The sequence below is a fragment of the Staurois parvus genome, unplaced genomic scaffold, assembly GCF_062004578.1.
Source record: "Staurois parvus isolate SC_StPar_1 unplaced genomic scaffold, SC_StPar_1.0 ptg000539l, whole genome shotgun sequence".
NCBI classification, from domain to species: Eukaryota; Metazoa; Chordata; class Amphibia; order Anura; family Ranidae; genus Staurois; species Staurois parvus.
The window spans coordinates 18792-46338 of NW_028318335.1; positions in this window are offsets into that span (position 1 = coordinate 18792).

Here is a 27547-nt window from a genome sequence, read left to right on the forward strand (position 1 = left end):
CATAAATATGTACATCCAGGTGCAATAAACCTTAAACGAATAGGTAACAGTGCAGTCAGGGCTGGAGAGGTGGAGAGTCAGGCAGGCCGAGCCCACAGCACGGATTTCCTCAGGGCGCGGGGTCTAAGTCCCAGCCTGCTATTCACCAGGGCCCCTGATGGTGGGGATGGACTTGGTGCAGACTGGAACCAGGTCGCGACTCCTGAGTGCATCCGGCTGTGGTAGCGAGTACTGGCAGGGGAGTGCAGGAACGGAGTCTGATGGGAAGGAGCAGGCAGACTTACTAGAGGCGATCCGTGCGGGATGGATGGATCGTCGGGTGAAGTAAGCGTAGTCAGACAGGCCGTGTCGGTATCGTGGGGGCAGCGTTGTACAGGAGGAGCAAGCAGAGAATGGTCGGGGTCACAAGCCAGGTTCAGCAGGTAGCGGGCAGCGCGGTACCGAGGATCAGGCAGAAGGATGGTCAGGCAAGCCAGGGGTTCAACAGGAGATGGTCAGCAGAGGTCAGGATCAAAGCAGGGTCAGCAACGAGGCAGGAACACAGGATACCAGGTACAGGGGCTCATGGGAAAACATACACCAAGGCCCTGATCACAGGCCTGGTCATTCCTTAAATACACCTCCTGCAATCAGCCCCAGGTGTTGGCTGACTACAGGAGTGAGCTTCTGGCTGCTGAGAGCACCCGCTGGTCAGCCCTGGTACTGCAGCCCACACAGCAGGTGAGTCCCACCACCAGTGCTGAGTCCATTCCTGACACACAGGTATAGATCATAACTCACATTATTGCACGCATGGAAGCTACCTAGATGAATATGAAAGATTGGACATATGCAGGACGGTGTAGTATCTCCATGCTTGATATGAAGTATCTTAAAGGGACTCTGAGGTCTGTTGTTCGTTGTAATATTTACAAGTATTCAGCTGGATTTCTGTACCTCTGTTTTATGAACTGTCACTGAACTGGTTAAATGCATCTCTCTGGAAAATAACTATTGGACTAGTTGCTACGGGAAACGTACATTTATGAATATATACCCTGGTCATCCGTCCTCTCCATAATAACATAAGACAACAGATTGGTGCCGTCCAAGTGACCAGAAGAGTATTTTCAGGATCAGTAACAGAAGTTGGTAGTGACAACAGTCCTGTGAGGTGGATCCAGAAGCTGTGCTGTGACTCAAAGGTCTGGTGGTGACTTAAGGGGTCTGATTCACAAATTGAACCCCAGAATCATTATCTGGAGGCTGGAAAACTGAAAAAAGGACTGTGCTGTGTACCAGAATAAGAATCCAATGATCCTATGAGGTGACAGAAGACCGTGAGAACCCAAGAAGGACCTGGAGAAGATCAAAAGTCTAGGAGCCCAAGCAGTCGTTGAGTGTACCTTGTTCCTTATTAACAGATGGGTGTTTTGTTTTTTAATTGTTCTATAGATAGTTGTTACTTTTGTTGAGAGTATTTTTTTCTTTTTTTTTTTGTATTGGGTGTTAAAGTGTATTGTGCAACAAGCAGCAGTGTTTGGTGGCATTACTCTTGCTTTGGTGACCTTGTGCTGAGTATATTTGTGTATCTCAATAATGGAGAGAATTTTGAAAAAGGTGGCACAAGTAAATGACACTGAGGCTGTTGTTCGAGCTATACAAGGATCTGGTGACCTATGGCTGCAGGCACAAAAATGGGTGGATGAAAAGATTTGCGGCAAAAAGCTAAATACACATAAGGTGAAGTATGTACTCATTTCTGCTGCTGGCTGAATAGCAGAGCAATACAAATCTGTTTTTCAGCAGAAGTAAAAATTGGAAGATGAGGTGGAGTTTTTAAAAGCTGAAGTTGAAAATGTGAAATTTCTTGCCCAGCAGGCTGCTATATATAACGCAGATAGTAAGCATATTACTGATGAAAATACAAAATCACGCAATGAGATGACGTTGGTTAAAGAATGTCTGGAGAATGCCCAGTGTGCTATAGGGGATATATGCTCTGAACGTGCGAAGGTTGACCATTCTCAATGTGCTTGATTTATGTGCTTTATCTATATCCCCCTGACAGTAGCTGTTGAGTTCTCACAGCTTACTGCCTATGATCCATGGCAAAATGGCGGCGATCGGGCGGCGCATGCGCAGTTCATTTTGGCACAGCCACAACCCACGGCAAAATGGCGGTCATTCGCGCATGCGCAGTTCCACTTTTCGGATTCCGAACGATAGAGCGGGATTTTCGCGCATGCGCGAACCGTATTTAAATAGGAAGTTTTTCTGTCACACTGCTAATGGCGTCCACCCTCTGATGAAGTGCCGTAACACGAAAGGCCTCAGGAGGAGCCAGTAGCAAGTGTGACTTCCTGACCACTGGGACCACGAGGAGGTCCGGTGGTCTCTGATTCTTACCTTTGCCGGGTTAGTACATGTTTTATTTATCTTTCATACTTACCAGTCCGCTTGATGGCCGATGGTATTTGTGTGTACATGTGACCCTGGCGTAACTACTGTTGATCCAATAAAGTTCTTGAACCTACTACACTATTGGCGTTCCCTTTTTCTTTGACCCTCTTGCTGGAGGGTTTCAGATCTACATCTACCACTTCTGGGGTACCTGGAACCAGGAGGGGGATCCCTGTCTACCTATCTTTTGGGGCAAGAGGGCTCTCTGGACCTGGAGGTATATCACTGCACCCAAGATTGATGTCACTATTTTGAGAGGGATGATCTATGTGTTCTTTGGATCTGCATGCCTGGCTGGTCATCTGGATAAGATTACATACATGCGCATTTAAAATGCGCGGTTGGTGAGTGCGCATTTTTTCTGTTTGATTCTAGTCACCTAATGAGGAGGAGACCTCCACATGTTTATGATCACTTTATTGTGAAAGGACTTTATGAACTATTTTACCTTTACTCATTGAATTCCTTTTTATTTATTTTTTATTTATTTAATTACATTACAGCGCTGCACTATATATACTTAATATTCTTGTTATGAGGTCCAGTGATTCCTTGGAGTGTCTCAGCAGCTGATTTTTTTGAGCGCTCGCTTTACTTTTATTTCATTCTCAATGTTTAGCAGAGATAATGTCTCTGAAGAGTGTTGTTGTTGCTGCAAGTAAGGTCTATGATGGATGTTTAGACAATGGTTTTTTAGCAGATGTTGAGACTGACTCGAGCTTGGAAATAGAGAATGGGTCTGACCATACTAATAATGCAGTGGCAGTGAGCACATCGGATGAGTCTGTTGTGGGTGAATGTCCCTCAGACAACAAGAGTGTGAGGTCTCGAGATTCCAGCTATTGTAACGTGTCTCAGTCATCATGTGCTCAGAGAAGGGATTATTCAGGGAAGCCAGTTCTGAGATGTTTTGCTTGTAAAAAGTTGGGGGCAGATTGTACAATATTGATTTAATGGTAGTAGTAGTAAGCAAAGGAACTCTCAGTACCCCAAAACTGCACCAAGACGCAAAGAAGTTTACTCTGCAAGGTGGGGCGATTCTCCCAGGCATGTAGGCCACAGTAGCCAAAACCAAGTCTCTTTTAAAACCCAAATAACAAGGTTACAATCTGAGAATAGTCAGCTAAAGCAAGAAAGACGTCAGTTTATGGAGCAACTGAAAGCTGAAAATGGAGATGTCTTCATTTGCACAAAGATACTACACTGGGATGAACAACCATTTTGTTGATAATCCATAGACAGTTGGACCTGTGGTATGAGTTTATCCAGTTAAAGTTCTTTGACATGCATTAGGCTTTAAAGTGAAGGAAATGTGTATTTGCTCCCCTGCTGATGTTGAATGTTCGCCCCTCACACAGAAATGATCAGTCTAAAAATTGAATGTTTGGTGTATTGTAACTAGAGATGAGTGAATCGAATCAGGCGAAGTGGAATTCGTTTCGAATTTCAGGAAAAATTAGATTCGCATCGAATCCGAATTTTTGCCAACTTCGGATGGTCGAATCGAATTTTTCCTGATCGGCCGTTTTCATCCCTTCTACAGCCGGCAAAAATGTCCCTGCAGAGAGCTCCGCTATTTCTGACAGTTCTCTGACAGTTCTTTCACATTTACAGCGGTTGAAACATTGTATGTATTTGTTTCCATTTAGGATACAGATGTTTTTATTAGGAAACAAATAGATACAATGTTTCAATCGCTGTAAATGTGAAAGAACTGTCAGAGAACTGTCAGAAATAGCGGAGCTCTCTGCAGGGACACTTTTTGCTTTACTGGAATTATTCTTATTTTCATTCTTCTTCTTCTTCTTTTCATTCTTTTCATTCTTCTTTTCATTCTTCTTCTTATTTTCATTCTTCTTTTCATTCTTCTTCTTATTTTCATTCTTCTTGTCATTCTTTTCATTCTTCTTTTCATTCTTCTTCTTATTTTCATTCTTCTTTTCATTCTTTTCATTCTTCTTTTCATTCTTCTTCTTATTTTCATTCTTTTCATTCTTTTCATTCTTCTTCTTCTTTTCATTCTTCTTTTCATTCTTCTTTTCATTCTTCTTTTCATTCTTCTTCTTATTTTCATTCTTCTTTTCATTCTTTTCATTCTTCTTTTCATTCTTCTTCTTATTTTCATTCTTCTTTTCATTCTTTTCATTCTTCTTTTCATTCTTTTCATTCTTCTTTTCATTCCTCTTCTTATTTTCATTCTTCTTTTCATTCTTTTCATTCTTCTTTTCATTCTTCTTCTTCTTCTTTTCATTCTTTTCATTCTTCTTCTTCTTCTCCTTCTTCTTCTTTGGCCCCGTGACTGCCCAAATGAGTGAAGTGTGCGGTGATTCTAAGATCGACGGCACTCATCTGCATGTCATACTGACTGACAGTATTATTTCTCTTCCCCAGCAGACTCCAAGGACATTTAAATTAAAGGTACAGTGTTCTGCACTAATATAAAGGCTCTCTGAAGCCTAGAAACCCTTTTTATAAGTAAAATTCGCAGCGAATAAATTCGAATCGAATCGAATTTTTTCGGAAAATTCGGCGAATCAGGCGAATCGAATTTTTGAAAAATTCGCTCATCTCTAATTGTAACACTGAGACACAGAATAGCAACAAAAAATTCAGCAGAAATGCATGTCTAACAAATGATGACGGATCTGCATGTTCATGAGGGAAATAAACATTTGATCCCCTTCACAAATCATGACTTACTATTTGGTGACAAATCTCTTGTTGGCAATCACAGAGGTCAGACGTTTCCTGGAGTTGGCCCCCAGGTTCGCACACATCTCAGGAGGGATTTTGGCCCACTCCTTTTGGCAGATCCTCTCCAAGTCATTAAGGTTTGGTGGCTGACGTTTGGCAACTCGAACTTTCAGCTCCCTCCACAGATTTTCCATCGGATTAAGGTCTGGAGACTGGCTAGGCCACTCCAGGACCTTAATGTGCTTCTTCTTGAGCCGCTCCTTTGTTGCCTTGGCCGTGTATTTTGGGTCATTGTCATGCTGGAACACCCATCCACGACCCATTTTCAATGCCCTGGCTGATGGAAGAAGGTTCTCATCCAAGATTTGATGGTACATTGCCCCGTCCATTGTCCCTTTGATGCTGTGCAGTTGTCCTGTCTCCTTAGCAGAAAAACATCCCCAAAGCAGAATTTTTCCACCACCATGTTTCACAGTTAGGATGGTGTTCTTGGGGTCATAGGCAGCATTCCTCCTCCTCCAAACACGGCGAGTTGAGTTGATGCCAAAGAGCTCGATTTTGGTCTCATCTGACCACAACACTTCCCACCAGTCCTCCTCTGCATCATTCAGATGTTCAGTGGCAGACTTCAGACGGACCTGGACATGTGCTTTCTTGAGCAGAGGGACCTTGCGGGCACTGCAGGATTTCAGTCCTTGTCGGCGTAGTGTGTTACCAATTGTTTTCTTGGTGACTGTGGTCCCAGCTGCCTGGAGATCATTGACAAGATCCTCACGTGTAGTTCTGGGATGATTCCTCACTGTTCTCATGATCATTGACACCCCACGAGGTGAGATCTTGCATGGTGCACCAGACCTAGGGAGACTGACACTTGTTTTGTGTTTCTTCCATTTGTGAATGATTGCACCAACTGTTGTCACCTTCTCACCAAGCTGCTTGGCCATAGTTTGGTAGCCCAGTCCAGCCTTGTGTAGGTCTACCATCTTGTCCCTGACATCCTTGGACAGCTCTTTGGTCTTTGCCATGGTGGATAGTTTGGAATCTGATGGTTTGATTGCTCCTGTGGACAGGTGTCTTTTATACAGGTAACACAATGAGATTAGCAGCACTCCCTTTAAGAGACTGCTTCTAATCTCAGCTTGTTACCTGTATGAGAGACACCTGGGAGCCAGAAATCCTGCTGAATGATAGGGAATCAAATCCTTCTTTCCCTCATGAACATGCAGATCCGTCATCATTTGTTAGACGCATTTCTGCTGAATTTGTTGTTGTATTCTGTCTCTCAGTGTTACACCGAACATTCCATTGTTAGACCGATCATTTCTTTGTGAGGGGCGACATTCCATTGTTAGACCGATCATTTCTGTGTGAGGGGCAAACATTCCATTGTTAGACCGATCATTTCTTTGTGAGGGGCGAACATTCAAAATCAGCCGGGGATCAAATACGCATTGCCTTCACTTTGTGTGTGTGTATATATATATATATACTGTATGTGGTGTATTCTCACATTCTTGGACAGGCCAGCATAGTACTGAGTTAGATGTATTTTACACAACAAAAGCAGCCAAGAACTCTTTGCTATGTTACTGTTATGTAAGATCACCTTGGCCCTCAGGGGCCAACTTGTTAGGGAATTTGCAAACTTGCAAGGGTGATAAAATGCAGATTGCTCAGTCAGACCTGAAAGGAGTTGGTCAACATCTACTACCTAATAACATGAAAAGGGGTATTTAGTATGGTAAATGGCATTCTTCAAAGGGTAACTTGTTCATCTAATTAATAGTAAAAGAATGCAGCTTAGGAAATATCTAGACAACTTTTATTAGAATGTATGACTGCATCTGTCCAAGCCCAAAAGGCATTACCTGTCACCCAGAAGATCAAAGGGGCTACTAAAAGTGGCCAATCAGAGTGCTTGTCATTCTACTGAATTGGGAGAATGTGTATATGAGAGAGTTTCTTCCTGTCATTAATATGGAAGCACAGGTATAGATCATAACTCACATTATTGCACGCATGGAAGCTACCTAGGTGCATATGATAGATTGGACATATGCTGGACGGTGTGGTATCTCCATGCTGGATATGAAGCATCTTAAATGGGACTCTGAGGTCTGTTGTTCGTTGTAATATTTACAAGTATTCAGCTGGATGTCTGTACCTGTTTTATGAACTGTCACTGAACTGATTAAATGCATCTCTCTGGAAAAGAACTGTTGGACTAGTTGTTGTAAATATATACCCTGGTCATCCGTCCTCTCCATAATAATATAAGACAACAAAGCCCACCCTTGGAGAAGTGGTGAGCCCACCCTTGGAGGGCGGAGAAGTAGTGAGCCCAGTTTTGGAGGGCGGAGAAGTGGTGAGCATAGTTTTGGAGGGCGGAGAAGTGGTGAGCCCACCTTTTGGAGGGCGGAGAAGTAGTGAGCCCACCCTTGGAGGGCGGAGAAGTAGTGAGCCCAGTTTTGGAGGGCGGAGAAGTGGTGAGCATAGTTTTGGAGGGCGGGGAAGTGGTGAGCATAGTTTTGGAGGGCGGAGAAGTGGTGAGCCCACCTTTGGAGGGCAGAGAAGTGATGAGCCCACCTTTGGAGGGTGGAGAAGTGGTGAGCACAAATGCATCTCTCTGGAAAAGAACTGTTGGACTAGTTGCTGTGGGAAAAGTACATTTACAAAAATATACCCTGGTCATCCGTCCTCTGCATAACAAGATAAGACAATAAAGCCCACCTTTGGAGAAGTGGTGAGCCCACCCTTGGAGGGCAGAGAAGTGGTGAGCCCAGCTTTGGAGGGCAGAGAAGTGCTGAGCCCAGCTTTGGAGGGCAGAGAAGTGCTGAGCCCAGCTTTGGAGGGTGGAGAAGTGGTGAGCACAGTTTTGGAGGGCAGAGAAGTGGTGAGCCCAGCTTCGGAGGGCAGAGAAGTAGTGAGCCCACCCTTGGAGGGCGGAGAAGTGGTGAGCCCACCCTTGGAGGGCGGAGAAGTGGTGAGCCCACCAAGGGTGGGCGGAGAAGTGGTGAGCCCACCCTTGGAGGGCGGAGAAGTGGTGAGCCCAGCTTTGGAGGGTGGAGAAGTGGTGAGCCCACCCTTGGAGGGCGGAGAAGTGGTGAGCCCACCCTTGGAGGGCGGAGAAGTAGTGAGCCCACCCTTGAAGGGCAGAGAAGTAGTGAGCCCACCCTTGGAGGGCGGAGAAGTAGTGAGCCCACCCTTGAAGGGCAGAGAAGTGGAATTCCCATCCATGGAGGAGTCTTTTCCTCACACGCTGTGTGAAGAGGAAGGAGAGCTGATGGCTGGCAAGACTGTTTACACTCAGTACTGTTATTATTAGTGCAACCCCATCAGTGCCAATCAGTGCATCTTATCAATGCCACCTATGAGGGCTCATCAGTGCAGCCTCATCAGTGGAGCCTCATCAGTGCCCATCAGTTCATCCTCATCAGTGGAGCATCATCAGTGCCCATCAGTGCAGCCTCATTAGTGCCCACCAGTGCAGCTCATCAGTGGAGCCTCATCAGTGCCCATCAGTGCAGCCTCATCAGTGCCCATCAGTGCATCCTCATTATTGCCCATCAGTGCACTCTCATCAGTGGAGCCTCATCAGTGCCCATCAGTGCAGCCTCATTAGTGCCCACCAGTGCAGGCTCATCAGTGGAGTCTCATCAGTGCCCATCAGTGAAGCCTCATTAGTGCCAATCAGTGCAGCCTATCAATGTCATCAGTGCAGCCCATGAGTGCCCATCAGTGCAGCCTCTTATTAGTGCCCACCAGTGCAGCCTCATCAATACGGCGCCAGTTCCTTGCTAAGAGTGGAGCACTGTCTGTTTAGTGTGGAGGATTCCCACAGCACTCATATTTGGACTCAAAAAGGACTTTTTGCTGTTTTTTATGAATACTGTTTCACTGCTTATCTGATGTTGGTTCAGCACACATAAGATTGTTTTTGTGTATTTTCACTGTGTGTATAGTGTATACAATTATTTGTGTTTTTAACTCACTTTATCTATGTATCATTTTCCCATTTGTAGGGATTCACCTAGTTTACACTATTGGTGTGTATTATCCCAATTTTGGGATTTGGGTTTGTTGTTTCACATGACCCATTTTTTAGTAATTCGCTCAATTGCACTTTAAGGATTTTTTGCACCTTAATTTAAGTCCCTTCTTTTGGGATTCATATGTTGGTATTTATTTGTTTTATTTATTGTATTTAGTGCACTTTCTATTTATTTATGTTTATTTAGCTCTGCACCATATGTACATTATCTGTGTTTATCCTTTGTAGAGGTATGAGGGTGGGGTGCTAGCAGCTCTGTCTAGGTCAGGGGTGGGCAAACCTTTTGACTTGAGGGCCGCAATGGGTTCATATATTGGACCCGGGGGCCGGACCAAGAGTAGATGAATGATGTGTATGTGTCATCCATAGTAAGTATAGTAATATTCCCCCATAGTAAGCATAGTAATTAATCCCCCATATAGTAATTCATCCCCCATAGTAATTCATCCCCCATATAGTAATTCATCCCCCATATAGTAATTCATCCCCCATATAGTAATTCATCCCCCATAGTAATTCATCCCCATATAGTAATTCATCCCCCATATAGTAATTCATCCCCCATATAGTAATTCATCCCCCATAGTAATTCATCCCCATATAGTAATTCATCCCCCATATAGTAATTCATCCCCCATAGTAATTCATCCCCCATATAGTGATTCATCCCCCATATAGTGATTCATCCCCCATATAGTGATTCATCCCCCATATAGTAATTCATCCCCCATATAGTAATTCATCCCCCATATAGTAATTCATCCCCCATAGTAATTCATCCCCCATATAGTGATTCATCCTCCATATAGTAATTCATCCCCCATATAGTAATTCATCCCCCATAGTAATTCATCCCTCATATAGTAATTCATCCCCCATAGTAATTCATCCCCCATATACAGTCAGGTCCATAAATATTGGGACATGGACACAATTCTAACATTTTTGGCTCTATACACCACCACAATGGATTTGAATGGAAATGAACAAGATGTGCTTTAACTGCAGACTGTCAGCTTTAATTTGAGGGTATTTACATCCAAATCAGGTGAACGGTGTAGGAATTACAACAGTTTGCATATGTGCCTCCCACTTGTTAAGGGACCAAAAGTAATGGGACAATTGGCTTCCCAGCTGTTCCATGGCCAGGTGTGTGTTATTCCCTCAATATCCCAATTACAATGAGCAGATAAAAGGTCCAGAGTTCATTTCAAGTGTGCTATTTGCATTTGGAATCTGTTGCTGTCAACTCTCAAGATGAGATCCAAAGAGCTGTCACTATCAGTGAAGCCATCATTAGGCTGAAAAAACAAAACAAACCCATCAGAGAGATAGCAAAACCATTAGGCGTGGCCAAAACAACTGTTTGGAACATTCTTAAAAAGAAGGAACGCACCGGTGAGCTCAGCAACACCAAAAGACCCGGAAGACCACGGAAAACAACTGTGGTGGATGAGCGAAGAATTCTTTCCCTGGTGAAGAAAACACCCTTCACAACAGTTGGCCAGATCAAGAACACTCTCCAGGAGGTAGGTGTATGTGTGTCAAAGTCACCAATCAAGAGAAGACTTCAGCAGAGTGAATACAGAAGGTTCACCACAAGATGGAAACCATTGGTGAGCCTCAAACACAGGAAGGCCAGATTAGAGTTTGCCAAACGACATGTAAAAAAGCCTTCACAGTTCTGGAACAACATCCTATGGACAGATGAGACCAACATCAACTTGTACCAGAGTGATGGGAAGAGAAGAGTATGGAGAAGGAACTGCTCATGATCCGTCCATACCACCTCATCAGTGATCATGGTGGTGGTAGTGTCATGGCGTGGGCATGTATGGCTGCCAATGGAACTGCTTCTCTTGTATTTATTGATGATGTGACTGCTGACAGAAGCAGCCGGATGAATTGTGAAGTGTTTCGGGAATATTATCTGCTCATATTCAGCCAAATGCTTCACAACTCATTGGACGCTTCACAGTGCAGATGGACAATGACCCAAAGCAGACTGCAAAAGACACCAAAGAGTTTTTTAAGGGAAATAAGTGGAATGTTCTGCAATGGCCAAGTCCATCACCTGACCTGAATCCGATTGAGCATTTCACTTGCTGAAGACAAAACTGAAGGGAAAATGCCCCAAGAACAAGCAGGAACTGAAGACAGTTGCAGTAGAGGCCTGGCAGAGCATCACCAGGGATGAAACCCAGCGTCTGGTGATGTCTATGCGTTCCACACTTCAGGCTGTCATTGACTGCAAAGGATTTGCAACCAAGTATTAAAAAGTGAAAGTTTGATTTATGATTATTATTCTGTCCCATTACTTTTGGTCCCTTAACAAGTGGGAGGTACATATGCAAACTGTTATAATTCCTACACCGTTCACCTGATTTGGATGTAAATACCCTCAAATTAAAGCTGACAGTCTGCAGTTAAAGCACATCTTGTTTGTTTAATTTCAAATCCATTGTGGTGGCTTATAGAGCCAAAAATGTTAGAATTGTGTCCATGTCCCAATATTTATGGACCTGACTGTAGTAATTCATCCCCCATATAGTAATTCATCCCCCATAGTAATTCATCCCCCATAGTAATTCATCCCCCATATAGTAATTTATCCCCCATATAGTAATTCATCCCCCCTATAGTAAGTCCCCCGTGTCAATTTACTTACCTTTGCTCCGCGCGTTCCTCTCGCCGTGTTCCCGCGCCGTTCCGGTCTTCAGGGCGGACTGTGAGAGGAGCCTAGCTCGCCTCATGTTCGTCACGCTGCCCCGCCTACACACATCCTGACAGCCAATGTATCACGCTCCGCGGGCCGGATTAAAAGGTCCGCCGGGCCGTAGTTTGCCCATTGCTGGTCTAGGTTGTGTTCATTTAGTGCAGGAGGAACCACTATATTTTTATAAGTGCAGCCTCATTGGTGCCAATCAGTGCAGCCTATCAATGTCATCAGTGCAGCCTCATCAGTGCAGCCTCATTAGTGCCAATCAGTGCAGCCTATCAATGTCATCAGTGCAGCCTCATCAGTGCAGCCTCATTAGTGCCAATCAGTGCAGCCTATCAGTGTGATCAGTGCAGCCTATGGGTGCCCATCAGTGCAGCCTATCAATGCCATCAGTTCAGCCTATGAGTGCCCACCAGTGCAGCCTCATCAGTGGAGCCTCATCAGTGCCAATCAGTGCAGCTTATCAATTTCATCAGTGAAGAAGAAAAATTACCTACACTATATGCAACACTATATAACACAAAGAAAAAAGTTTTTTTTTCCAAGATTTTCGGTCTTTTTTAGTTTAGCAAAAAAAATGAAAAAACCCCAGTGGTGATCAAATACCACCAAAAGAAAGCTCTATTTGTGGGGGGGGGAATGATAAAAATGTCATATGGGTACAGTGTCGCACGACCACACAATTACCAGTTAAATTGTGAGAGTGCTGAAAGCTGAAAATTGGCCTGAGCAGGTCGGGAGCTGAAAGTGCCTGTTTGTAATGAAGGGGTTAAACTTCCTACTTGCTGCATTTTTGGTGCATTTTTGTTCAGTTGGAAGAACCGCACCTCCATTGAAATGAATGTAAATCACAGCAAGAATGCATCAACAACATATCAAACCTGCAACACACCCATGGAAATGCTTTCTCCAGAGGGGGGGGGGGGGGGGGGATACACAACGCAATCGCATCAAAAGTACAGTTTTTTTTTTTGTTGTTTTTTTTCAACAGAGCAGTGTGAAAGTAGCCTTAGTGGGGGGGGATGGTTTGGTTTGGTCCAGCTTGGCCTGAACGAACTATTTACACTGAAACTAAAGCTGGGGATCAGCTACAAGAAGGCAAACGACTTACAATGGTGACTGACAAAGGCTTAGATAGGAATATTAGCATCAATGAACACAGAACAGAAATGGGAATTCTTCAAAAAAAAAACTGAACACATTGCAAAATATATTCTTATGAGCAACAAGTTTAACCGTTTCAATACCGTGCAATTTTCCCCCCTTCCTGCCCAGGCCATTTTTCAGGTTTCAGCGCTCTCACACTTTGAATGACAATTGCGCGGTCATACAACATTGTACCCAAACTAAAATTTTTTTTTTTTTTTTATCTTTTTATTTTCTTCACACAACTAGAGCTTTCTTTTGGTGGTATTTAATCACCGCTGGGGTTTTTATTTTTTGCTAAATTAACAGAAAAAGGCCAAAAATTTTGAAAAAAAAACACATTTTTCTTTGTTTCTGTTATAAAAGTTTACAAATAAATAATTGTTCTTCATAAATTTAGGCCGAGATGTATTCTGCTCCATGTCTTTGGTGAAAATAACCCAAATTAGGATGTATTATTTAGTTTGTAGGAAAGTTATAGAGTTCACAAACTATGGGATAGATCTGAATATTGATCAATCCTGAAGTACTGACAGCCAATCTAATTTCTTGAGGTCCAAGAATGTCAGAACAGTGCAGATATCCCCCAAATGTCAGGACAGTACAGATATCCCCCAAATGTCAGAACAGTACAGATATCCCCAAATGTCAGAACAGTACAGATATTCCCCAAATGTCAGGACGGTACAGATATCCCCCAAATGTCAGGACGGTACAGATATCCCCCAAATGTCAGGACGGTACAGATATCCCCCAAATGTCAGAACAGTACAGATATCCCCCAAATGTCAGGACAGTACAGATATCCCCCAAATGTCAGGACAGTACAGATATCCCCCAAATGTCAGAACAGTACAGATATCCCCAAATGTCAGAACAGTACAGATATCCCCCAAATGTCAGAACAGTACAGATATCCCCAAATGTCAGGACGGGACAGATATCCCCCAAATGTCAGAACAGTACAGATATCCCCCAAATGTCAGGACGGGACAGATATCCCCCAAATGTCAGGACAGTACAGATATCCCCCAAATGTCAGGACAGTACAGATATCCCCCAAATGTCAGGACTGTACAGATATCCCCCAAATGTCAGAACAGTACAGATATCCCCCAAATGTCAGGATGGTACAGATATCCCCCAAATGACCCCTTTTTGCAGAGTAGACAGTCCGACGTACTTCACAAGAGGCATGGCGAGTTTTTTGAAGTTGTATTTTTGTCATAATTTTTCGGAAAATGAAAAAAAAATAAAAAAATTATTTTCACTATTTTTTTTTTTACATACTGTCACCAGTGCAGTACAGCGTCATCATATAACTGGCATGGCGGTGATCAGGGACACTGACTGGTGACAGTATGAAAAAAAATATATATATTTTAATTTTTTTAATTTTTTTATTATTTTTAATTTTTTATTACATTTTTTTTTATTTTTTTTAAGATTTTTTTTTCATATTTTACTATGACCAAAGTAGTACAATGTTACCATAGTAACATTGTACTACTTTGGGGAAGTGATCAGTATTTTTTTTTTACACAATTTGCTTATAGCAAAGAATTTATTTGCTATAAGCAAGCATTTACCTGAATGAAATCGATTCATTCAGTTTTTTTTTTTTTTTTTTTTTTTTTTTGTGCTTAGCTGTGATTTGGTCACAGCTAATCACATGACATGTGCATGTGATTAGCTGTGACCATTCACAGCTAGGCACTAGTATACAATGGATGGCATGAATGAAGCCATCCATTGTATACAACTGTCATGTGACCTGCTGTGATTGGTCACAGCAGGTCACATGGTACCAGCAACGGGAGCCGGTACTCGGATCTGTCATCGGCCGTGTCCGAGGTGCACGGCCGCCGACAGATTGCACTGCTGCGCCGCTCTGCATTAGCACAAACTGCGCATGTGCGGGAGCACGCCAAATGGCGTGCACCAGGAATGCAGCAACACATTTGAAGCCGCCAAACGGCCATTGGCCGGGAGGCAAATGGTTAAAAGGCTAAAAATAAACTCTATGTAGCCAAAGTAAAAAAGCTACAAATAACAAGAAAAGAGCTTTTATTAACATATAAAAATGAAGGCATACTATAATCATTTAACTATTACAAAGAATATAACAGAATATATAAAAAAGAAATCAGGGCCGCAAAAAATTGAAAACGAACCACAGACTGCAAAAGATAGCAGGAAAAACCCCCCAAAAATTCAAATATATTAATAGTTAGAAGATCCGGTCTCAGCATGTAGGCCCTTTACAAAATATTGTGGGTGACTGGAGACAAAGAGAAGGTAAATGTATTAACCACCTCCTGTCCGGACGTTGTATATAAACGGCCGGACGGTGGCAGTGCAGGGTCGGGTGTACGTTTATAAACGGCCTCCCTGCCCCCTGCTTGTGTGCGCTCCCTGGGAGCATGCAGCACCGCGATCCGGTGCCCGCTGTATCCTCCGGACACAGTGGAACACCGATCGTTGGACGGGACCTCTGTGCGAGGTCCCAATCATGTGATCACTGATTGGCCAATCAGTGATCACATGCAGAGTAGTAAGGAAGATGTCACTTGTGACATCATTGCTTACTACGTGTGAAATCTGTGAATGATCACAGAGATCACATGGTACAGGGCTATTCACAACAGCCTTGTACCATGTGACAAGCTGTGACCAATCACAGCTCACTCAGTAGTTCTCAATGGCTGCAAGAATGCACCCAGAGAGAAAGAGAAATGATTACTTTTACAGCCTTTATGGGTGTAAAAGCAATCAGTGTAAAAAAAAAAAATCTTCATCATCCCCCACAAGTAGTACAGTGTCACCATGGTGACACTACTGCTAGGGTGACAGTATGTAAAACAAAAACAAAAAAAATATAAAAAAAAGTAAAAAAATTTTTTTAAACATTATAATTTTTGGTTATAAACTAATTTGGGTTATTTTTTTTTTTACTAAAAAGATAACGGAATACATTTTGGCCAATATTTATGATGAAATACTATTTATTTGCAAAATTTTATAAGAAAAACACTTTTTAAAAAAAATTAAAATCCCAGTGGTGAATAAAGACCACCAAAATAAAGCTTTATCTGTCTAAAAAATATTCATATGGGTACAGTGTTGCATGACCGCGCAATTGTCATTCAAAGTGTGATAGCGCTGAAAGGTAAAAATTGGCCTGGACTGGAAGGGGGGGGGGGGGGAAACGTCCAGACTGGAAGGGGGGGGGGAAGCGTCCGGACTGGAAGGGGGGTAAAAGTGTCCGGACTGGAAGGGGGGGAAAGTGTCCGGACTGGAAGGGGGGGAAAGTGTCCGGACTGGAAGGGGGGGAAAGTGTCCGGACTGGAAGGGGGGGAAAGTGTCCGGACTGGAAGGGGGGGAAAGTGTCCGGACTGGAAGGGGGTGAAAGTGTCCGGACTGGAAGGGGGTGAAAGTGTCCGGACAGGAAGGGGGTGAAAGTGTCCGGACAGGAAGGGGGTGAAAGTGTCCGGACAGGAAGGGGGGGAAAGTGTCCGGAGTGGAAGGGGAGGAAAGTGTCTGGACAGGAAGGGGGTGAAAGTGTCTGGACAGGAAGGGGGTGAAAGTGTCTGGACAGGAAGGGGGTGAAAGTGTCTGGACAGGAAGGGGGTGAAAGTGTCTGGACAGGAAGGGGGTGAAAGTGTCCGGACTGGAAGGGGGTGAAAGTGTCCGGACTGGAAGGGGGTGAAAGTGTCCGGACAGGAAGGGGGTGAAAGTGTCCGGACAGGAAGGGGGTGAAAGTGTCCGGACAGGAAGGGGGTGAAAGTGTCCGGACTGGAAGGGGGGGAAAGTGTCCGGAGTGGAAGGGGGTGAAAGTGTCTGGACTGGAAGGGGGGGAAAGTGTCTGGACAGGAAGGGGGTGAAAGTGTCTGGACAGGAAGGGGGTGAAAGTGTCTGGACAGGAAGGGGGTGAAAGTGTCCGGACTGGAATGGGGGGAAAGTGTCCGGAGTCGAAGGGGGTGAAAGTGTCCGGACTGGAAGGGGGGGGAAAGTGTCCGGACTGGAAGGGGGGGAAAGTGTCCGGACTGGAAGGGGAGGAAAGTGTCCGGACTGGAAGGGGAGGAAAGTGTCCGGACTGGAAGGGGGTGAAAGTGTCCGGACTGGAAGTGGTTAAATCCCTTCTTCAGCTCTGTGTATACAAAGGAGCATGGGGGAGCTCTTGTCCATAATGGGCGTGGTACTGACAGCTCCAGATGATCCACATTGGCTCACAACTGATATGATCCAGAAATATTTAGACAGAATAAAGATGAATAAAGCCCCTGGACCGGATGGCAGACACCCACGGGGGCCTTAAAGAATTGAGCTCTGTCATTTCAAAGCCATTGTTTCTAGTTTTTAGGGACACTTTAATGACTGGCATAGTACCACTGGACTGGCGTAAGGCCAATGTGGGGCCAATATTTAAAAAGGGGTCAAAATCCTTACCAAGTAATTATAGACCTGTTAGTGTAACTTCTATAGTTGGGAAGATACTGGAGAGTTTAATAAAAGACACATAGAGGAGTTCTTGCTGGAAACAAAATATATTTTTTGTTATTAATATCTTTTATAAAATTGTATTTCAGTAAAAATGAAAACACACAATTTATTAAACATAAACAGTTTAACTGTCCTTTTTCTAAACCCTCTCACCTTCCCAACCCCGCCCCCCCATCCCCATAACTACCCCTGTCAATCTATTTCTACCGATCCCTTTCTAAACCTTTCTACTAAAAGCCTCTGGTCAGTCTACATGGTTACCACTCAACAGTTATTCAGTTTAAATCTCTAAATCGACCTACTTGGCACCCATTATCCTGAGATATGTTTCTGATGATTTAAAATCATACCACCTATTCCATTCTTTTCTAAATTTTCCCATTTTATCTTCATTGATGAGGTATAAGGCTACGTTCACACTAGCGTTGTGTGCAGGCGGCAGAGAGGCGTTTGGCAAGCGTTTTTACCGCTTTCCAAACGCATCTGCAAATTCTGCACATTGCAGCACATGGTGCGGTTTTAACGGGAGCGTTTGCGTCGCGGCAAAACGGACGCCTCTGGTCGAGTCAGGAGTCGTTGAAGCTTCCTGTTCTAGTCTATGGTGCTGCTCCGCAAACACCCGGCTGGCGTTTGCGGTGCGGTTGCGGGGCGTTTGCGGGGCGTTTGCGGAGCGGTCACACCATTCAAACTTCATTATAGGCATTTGTCGGGCATTTTTAACGCTCGGCAAATGCTTAGCAACCTCCGCTAAACCGTGCATGCGGCGTTTTCCGAGCATTAAAAAACGCTCCGCAAACGCCGGACCAACGCTTGCCAAACGCTATAGGGGCGTTTGGCAAGCGTTGGTAAAACAGTCAAATGTGAACGAGCCCTAACTCCTCCATCCTGTTTATATATTCAATCCTCCTCATCCAATCTCTCATTTTTGGGGATCTGGAACTTGACAAAATTTAGAGATTAATCCTTTTGCAGCACTAATTAAATGATATATTAAACTATTTATATACAGTTTTATTGACAACTCAATCCCATAGAACAAACAAACCCACGGGTCCTTTTGGATAGTTATCCCCACAATCTCCTGTATATATTGAAATACCTCTTGCCAAAACCCCTGAATTTATATACAATCCCACCAAATGTGAGTCATAGTCCCTCTTTCCCCACAACCTCTCTAACATAATGGCAAAATTTCTTCTCTCTGTTTATGTGGAACACTCGGTGTACAGTACCACCTAGCTAATTCATTTCTACTGTGTTTATATTTACCACTCGGTGCAGCAATTTATACATTTTATTTTCCTGTTGTTCATTCATTTTTGTACCCAGCTCTCTTTCCCTCCTTTCTAAGAATAACGGAGGTTCCGGCCCCGCCCATTCAATAAGAATCTTATATATTCTAGAAATTATATGTTTATAGGCAGACCCGTGACTCAGCATTTTTTCAAAAGGGAGCATATCCTCCGACATCCTCAATGGTTGGGGGAGTGCTGAAACAAAATGACACAACTGATAATATCTAAATTCATCCAGTGAATAAAATAAATAGTTTTTACTCCTTAAATTTCTGAAATTTACATAACTTTCCCTTATCAACTATATCCCTTAATTGTGCATTTCAATTTCTAAACCATTTCCCTGAAATGTGATCGTTCCCTGGTGGGAAAAAATCCGTATCCACCAGGGGTATCAATAATGAATTATACTCCCATCCCGATGATTTATGCAACCCATCCCATATCAGTGCACTACTCTCTTCACCCATCACTCGAAACTTTTGTGGAATCCAAATAATCCTCTCTCACTGTACATTACTTAGTGCATGTTCAATTTTAACCAAACTTTTCCCTTGTGAGTTATAAGTCCAATCCACCACCCGTGATAATAATACCGATATATAGTACTTCCTCATGTTTGGCAAGTTCAATCCCCCTTTCTCTTTGTTGTTACATAGCATCTCACTTCGAATTCTAGGTTTCTTGTTAGCCCTTATAAACCTCAATATAATTTTTCTTATTATCTTAAAAAAGGATCCCGGTAAATATATGGGGAGCATTTGGAACACATATAGGATTTTTGGCACTATCACTGCCTTAACCAGGTTAATACGACCTATCCAGGAGACCCCTCCTATTGAGAGTCTTCTCAACTCATCCTTAACTTCATTCATGGGATATAATTAGCTTGATACAAATTTTTTATTGAAGGGGTTAGTTTTAATCCTAAGTAACTTAATTTTCTCTCTCTTCATATAAAGGGGGAGTCTTCTTGTAGGCACTGTGCTTCTACCTTTTATGAATGGATGTTCAAAATCTCAGATTTTAACAGATTTACTTTCAAATTTGATAACTCCCCATATCTCCTTAATAATTCCATTAGGTTAGGCAGTGTCATTCTGGGATACACAATGTAAAACAACATGTCATTCGCATACGCTGCTACCTTATGTTCTACTTCCCCCAACTTAATTCCACTAATATTTATATTCTTTCTTACCATTGCCAACAATGGTTCCAGAGATATGACAAACAACAATGGCAACAATGGGCACCCTTGTCTAGTACCACTATACCTTTTAATGGATCCCCACAAGGACCAATTCACTTTAATAGATGCAGAGGGTCTGTTATAGAGTCCTTTTATCCATCTTGCCATTTTGCTCCCTATTCCCAGTACTTCCAGCATATTAATCATAAATTCCCAGTCTACTCTATCAAAAGCTTTTTCTGCGTCCATCGACAGTATAATCGCCGACTTGCTTTACTTTCCCTTTCTTTACTTTCTGTAAGAGTAGCAGTGTTCTTAAACCATTATCTCTTCCTTCTCTTCCTGGAACAAATCCAAGTTGGTCTAGATATATCCACTCTGGCATCAGTTCTTTCAACCTAGCGGCAAGTACTTTCACAAATAAGTTTGTATTGATATTCAACAAATGATATTGGTCTAAAACTAGCGCATTGCGCACTGTCCTTCCCTTCTTTAAGGACAACTGTTATATGTGCATTAAGTGTGTCAGGAATAGACTCACCACTGGTGGTGCTGGGGTTCACCTGCCATGTGGGCTGCAGTACCGGTGCTTGCCAGCAGGTGCTTTCAGCAGCCAGGGTCTCGCTCCTGCAATCAAGCCATCACCTGCGGCTGATTGCAGGAGGTGTATTTAAGCAGATCCAGGCCTGCAGTCAGTGCCTTGGTGTTGTTCCCATGAGCCCCTGTATCTGCATCCTGTCTGCTTCTTGCCTGATCTCAACTCTGCTAGAACTCTGCCTGCACTGACCCCGGCTATTCCTGACCGCTCTCCTGCCTGCTCCTTTATACCTTGTCTGCCCAATAGTTACCGACCCGGCCTGCCTGACTACGTTTGTGTTCCCGCACATATTGGGATCTGTTGGAGGTTTGGTTCTTGCACTGTGTGTTTGGGTGTACTGTGTAGCTTTTAATAAATTACATTGTTTTACACCATACTTGAAGCCTGCATTTCCCTGTGTCAGTCCACACATCTCTGGTCATACCTGGATCCCTAACATAACACCAAGGCCAATCCTGACCAGAAGTGGCTGCACAGGGAAGCCATCTTGGCTTGTTGTTGGGGAAGGATGCATCTGGAGGAAGTTGTGTATTTGTCACTGCTAGCAATAGAAGACAGAGAGTACTGCTGTCAGATTCTGAAGAAGTTTGCCAGGGATCAGCTGCTAGAGTGTATGCGGGTTGCTCATTCCCTAGTAGATCAGGGCACAGAGTTCTCTGAGGTGCAGCCATTGATCCATGCTTGTGCTGAGTTGGCTTTATCTAGTACCCCTGAAAGCAGGGATGACTTTTTTCCACCATTTAGTGCAGATCAAGTAGAGTCCCTGGTATGGTTGTTGGAGGATGATCCAGATTGCTTCCATGAGCATTATTCAGCTTGTCCATCACATGCTTGTGGAGTGTATAGACGCTGTCAGGGATGCGGGTGTGACCAGAAGTGTGTGGACTGACACAGGGAAATGCAAGCTTCAGATATGGTATAAATAAGACCATTTATTAAGACTAACAATACAAACAAAAGCAGTGCACCAAACCCCAAGCTAACACAAATACATACAACAAGGTGAAACAAACCCAAACCTAAACTGATAAAGATACACAGGTACATACACATATAGAGCACAACGTAATCGGGCAGGCCGGGTCGATAACTATCGGGCAGGTAGGTACAGGAGGAGCAGGCGGAGAGAATGGTCAGGGTCACAAGCCAGGGATCAAACAGGAGAAGTCAGCAGAGGTCAGGATCAGGCAGGGTCAGCAACAAGTCAGGCAGGAACAGGAACGCAGGTTACAAGGTACAGGGGCACATGGAAAAACACACACCAAGGCACAGACTGCAGGTCTGGCCATCCCTTAAATACACCACCTGCAATCAGCCCCAGGTGATGGATAATTGCCGAAGTGAACCTCTGGTTGTTGAGTGCACCTGCTGGCCAGCCCTGGTACTGCAGCCCACAAGGCAGGTGAGACCCACCACTATTGGCAAGTCCATTCCTGACAGTACCCCCCCCTCAAGGAGTGGCCTCAGGACGCTCCAAACAGTCCTAGCTGGGCAAAATGTTTCACCGCCCGGGTCCGGTGACTGGCGGGATATCAAAGACTGGCACATCGGGCTGGGCACCGGACGGAGGCACTTCGGGCTGGGCACCGGACGGAGGCATTTCGAGCTGGGCACCGGACGGAGTCACTTCGAGCTGGGCACCGGACGGAGGCACTTCGAGTTGGACACCGGACGGAGGCACTTCGAGTTGGACACCGGACGGAGGCACTTCGAGCTGGACACCGGACGAAGGCACTTCGGGCTGGGCACCGGACGGAGGCACTTCTGACTGGGCACCGGACGGAGGCACTTCGGGCTGGGCACCAGATCACCAGGCGGAGCAGCGGGCATCGGGCCCCCAGGCGGAGCGGCGGGCACCGGGCCCCCAGGCGGAGTGGCGGGCACCGGGCCACCAGGCAAAGCAGCAGGCACCGGGCCACCAGGCGGAGCAGCAGGCACCGGGCCACCAGGCGGAGCAGCAGGCACCGGGCCACCAGGCGGAGCAGCAGGCAGCGGGCCACCAGGCGGAGCAGCAGGCACCGGGCCACCAGGCAGAGCAGCGGGCACCAGGCCCCCAGGCAGGGCGGCGGGCACCGGGCCACCAGGCGGAGCAGCAGGCACCGGGCCCCCAGGTGGAGCGGCAGGCACCGGGCCCCCAGGCGAAGTGGCAGGCACCGGGCAACCAGGCAGGGCGGCAGGCACCAGGCCCCCAGGCGGAGCGGCAGGCACCGGGCCCCCAGGCAGGGCAGCAGGCACAGGGCCCCCAGATGGAGCGGCAAGCACCGGGCCATCTGGCTCGAAAGCGGGTATCGGGTCACCAGGTACAACAATGGGCACCTGGTCATCAGACATTGGATCATCTTGCTCGACCGTGGGCACCAGGTCATCTGGCTCAACAGCTTGCATCGGGTCACCAGGCACGGCGTCGGGCACTGGGCCCCCAGGTGGAGCGTCAGGCACCAGGCCCTCAGGCGGAGCGTCAGGCACCAGGCCCCCAGGCGGAGCGTCGGGCACTGGGCCCCCAGGCGGAGCATCGGGCACCGGGCCCCCAGGCGGAGCGGCAGGCACCGGGCCATCTGGCTCGACAGCGGGTATCGGGTCACCAGGTACAACAGCGGGCTCCGAGTCGTCTGGCAACACTGCGGGCTCCGAGTCGTCTGGCAAGACCGCGGGCATCGAGTCGTCTGGCAAGACTGCGGGCACCGAGTCGTCTGGCAACACTGCGGGCAACGAGTCGTCTGGCAAGACTGCGGGCATCGAGTCGTCTGGCAAGACTGCGGGCATCGAGTCGTCTGGCAAGACTGCGGGCACCGAGTCGTCTGGCAAGACTGCGGGCACCGAGTCGTCTGGCAAGACAGTGGGCACCGAGACGTCTGGCGGAACAGCGGGCATCGAGTCGTCTGGCAAGACTGCGGGCACTGAGTGGTCTGGCAAGACTGCGGGCACCGAGTCGTCTGGCAAGACTGCAGGCTCCGAGTCAACTGGCAAGACAGCGGGCACCGAGACGTCTGGCGGAACAGGGGGCATCGAGTCATCTGGCAAGACTGCGGGCACCGAGTCGTCTGGCAAGACAGTGGGCACCGAGACGTCTGGCGGAACAGCGGGCATCGAGTCGTCTGGCAAGACTGCGGGCACCGAGTCGTCTGGCAAGACTGCGGGCACTGAGTCGTCTGGCAAGACTGCGGGCACTGAGTCGTCTGGCAAGACTGCGAGCACTGAGTCGTCTGGCAAGACTGCGGGCACCGAGTCGTCTGGCAAGACTGCAGGCTCCGAGTCAACTGGCAAGACAGTGGGCACCAAGACGTCTGGCGGAACAGGGGGCATCGAGTCGTCTGGCAAGACAGTGGGCACAGAGACGTCTGGCGGAACAGCGGGCACTGAGTCGTCTGGCAAGACTGCGGGCACTGAGTCGTCTGGCAAGACTGCGGGCACCGAGTCATCTGGCAAGACTGCGGGCTCTGAGTCAACTGACAAGACAGTGGGCACCGAGACGTCTGGCGGAACAGGGGGCATCGAGTCGTCTGGCAAGACTGCGGGCACCGAGTCGTCTGGCAAGACTGCGGGCACCGAGACGTCTGGCGGAACAGCGGGCATCGAGTCGTCTGGCAAGACTGCGGGCACTGAGTCGTCTGGCAAGACTGCGGGCACCGAGTCGTCTGGCAAGACTGTGGGCACTGAGTCGTCTGGCAAGACTGCGGGCTCCGAGTCAACTGGCAAGACAGCGGGCACTGAGTCGTCTGGCAGAACAGCGGGCACTGAGTCGTCTGGCAAGACTGCGGGCACTGAGTCGTCTGGCAACACTGCGGGCACCGAGTCGTCTGGCGGAACAGCGGGCATCGAGTTGTCTGGCATAATAGGATCATCAGGCTGGATCAGTTCATCAGGCTGGGTAGAGACATCATGCTGGGTAAGGACATCAAGCTGGGTAAAGACATCAGGCTGAATTGTGGGCGCCGAGGCACCAGGCTGCACCACGGAAGGCGGGTTCTCAGATGGCAGGCTGACCGCTTTGGATACTGGCAGGATGGTATTGGTTGGAAAGAATTTTCGCCTTTTCCTGGTTTTAGTTACCGGAGCACTGTAAGTAAGTGCAGGTTTGTAAATGGATGGAGCAGCTGAAGACAGAGAAGGGCTGGAGGATGGAACAGAGGAGGGAGCAGTTGCTACAGAGGACTTCTTTACAGGGTTAAAGAAAGTATACGTGCAGCGAGTGGGAGCAGAGGACTGATATGTGGTAGTTAGCAGAGTATACTGGGCCATCACTGGGGGTGCTGTCGGGGATGCAGGAAGAGTGCCTTGAGCGGAGGAATGACGTTGTAAGCTGACTGAGGCTGGGTGCAACAAGTCTGACCATGTCTGCAGTATGGGTTGAACAAAGCTGAGCTTACACAAAGCCTGTCTGGTCAAAGACTGCACTGCGTTTATACAATCCCTTAATACCTGTGGTGAACATGCAGAATAACGCTCCAAGAAGCAATCCACATCATCCTCTAATAACCATACCAGGGACTCTACCTGGTCTGCACTAAATGGTGGCAAAAAGTCATTCCTGCTTTCAGGGGTACCAGATGAAGCCAACTCTACACAAACCTGAATCAAAGGCTGCACCTCAGAGAACTCTGTGCCCTGATCTACTAGAACATGAGCGATCCGTATACATTCTAGCAGTTGATCCCGGGGATACTCCCTCAGAGTCTGATAAGCATATTCTCTGTCATCAAAAACCAGCAGCGACAAATACACAACCTCATCAAGATCCATCCTTCCCAGCAACAAGCCAAGATGGCTTCCCTGTACAGCCACTTCTGGTCAGGATGGCCTTGGTGTAATGTCAGGGATGCGGGTGTGACGAGAAGTGTGTGGACTGACACAGGGAAATGCAAGCTTCAGATATGGTATAAATAAGACCATTTATTAAGACTAACAATACAAACAAACGCAGTGCACCAAACTCCAAGCTAACACAAATACATACAACAAGGTGAAACAAACCCAAACCTAAACTGATAAAGATACACAGGTACATACACATATAGAGCACAACGTAATCGGGCAGGCCGGGTCGATAACTATCGGGCAGGTAGGTACAGGAGGAGCAGGCGGAGAGAATGGTCAGGGTCACAAGCCAGGGATCAAACAGCAGAGGTCAGGATCAGGCAGGGTCAGCAACAAGTCAGGCAGAGGCAGGAACAGGAACGCAGGTTACAAGGTACAGGGGCCCATGGAAAAACACACACCAAGGCACAGACTGCAGGTCTGGCCATCCCTTAAATACACCACCTGCAATCAGCCCCAGGTGATGGATAATTGCCGAAGTGAACCTCTGGTTGTTGAGATCACCCGCTGGCCAGCCCTGGTACTGCAGCCCACAAGGCAGGTGAGACCCACCACTATTGGCAAGTCCATTCCTGACAGACGCAGTGCAGTCTTTGGTCAGACAGGCTACGTGTAAGCTGAGTTTTGTTCAACCGGTATTACAGACATGGTCAGACTTGTTACACCCAGCCTCAGTCAGCTTGAAAAAACCCAGTCCTGCTTCTAATCTATTTTTTCAAAGCTCTATTCCTGCATTCCTGACAGCTCCTCCAGTTCCAGCCCAGTATACCCTGCTATCAACCACATGTCAGAACCCTGTTCCCACTCCCTGCACCTATCCTGCCTTTAACCCTGTAAAGAAGTCCTCTGTAGCAACTGCTATCTCCTCTGTTCCATCCTCTGGCTCTTCTCTGTCTTCAGCTGCTTCCTCCGTTTACAGACCTGCATTTATGTACAGTGCTTCAGTAACTAAACCCAAGAAGAAGCGAAAATTCTTTCCAACCACTACCATCCTGCCAGTATCCAAATCAGTCAGCCTGCCGTCTGAGAACCCGCCTTCTGTTATCCAGCCTAATGCCTTGATGCCTGATGACCCTATTCAGCCTGTTGACCCGATCCTGCCAGATGACCCGATGCCCGCTGTCCTGCCAGATGACCTGGTGCCCGCTGTCCTGCCAGATGTCCCGGTGCCCGTTGTCTCGCCTGATGACCCGGTGCCCGCTGTTGAGCCTGACGACCCGGTGCCCACTGCCCAGCCTGACGACCCGGTGCCCGTTGCCCAGCCTGACATGCCTCTGTCCGCTGCCCAGCCTGATGTGCCTCTGTCCGCTGCCCAGCCTGACGTGCCTCTGTCCGCTGCCCAACTGTCAGGAATGGACTCAGTACTGGTGGAGGGACTCACCTGCCGTGTGGGCTGCAGTACCCGGGCTGGCCAGCGGGTGCTCTCAGAAACCAGAAGCTCACTCCTGCAGTCAGCCATCACCTGAGGCTGATTGCAGGAGGTGTATTTAAGGAATGGCCAGACCTGCAGTCAGTGCCTTGGTGTTGTTTCCCATGAGCCCCTGTACCTTGTATCCTGTGTTGCTGTTCCTCTGCCTATCTGATTTTTTGCCGACTCTGCATTGTTCCTGACCCTGCTGACCGTCTCCTGTTTAACCCCTGGCTTGCCTGACCATCCTTCTGCCTGATCCTCTGTACTGTGCTGCCCGTGAGTTACTGAACCCGGCTTGTGACCCTGACTATTCTCTTCCTGCTCCTTCGGTACCTCGCTGCCCGCACGTTGCTGACCTGGCCTGCCTGACTACGCCTTACGCTACCCAGACGATCCATCCATCCTGCATGGATCCAGCCATCCTTGCTCACACCTTCTGCCTCTTCACATCAGGCTTCCTACCTGCATATACCTCTGGCGGATCCCTCTACCACGAGCAGGGGTACTCAGGGGCTGCGACCTGGTTCCTGTCTGCTCCAAGTCCATCCCCACCATCAGGGGCCCTGGTGAATAAGCAGACTGGGACTTAGACTCCGCGCCCTGAGGAATCCTGTCCTGAGGACTGCTAGGGGTACCACCAGACGGTCGTTAACAGAACCATATGGCCGGCCTGACCCT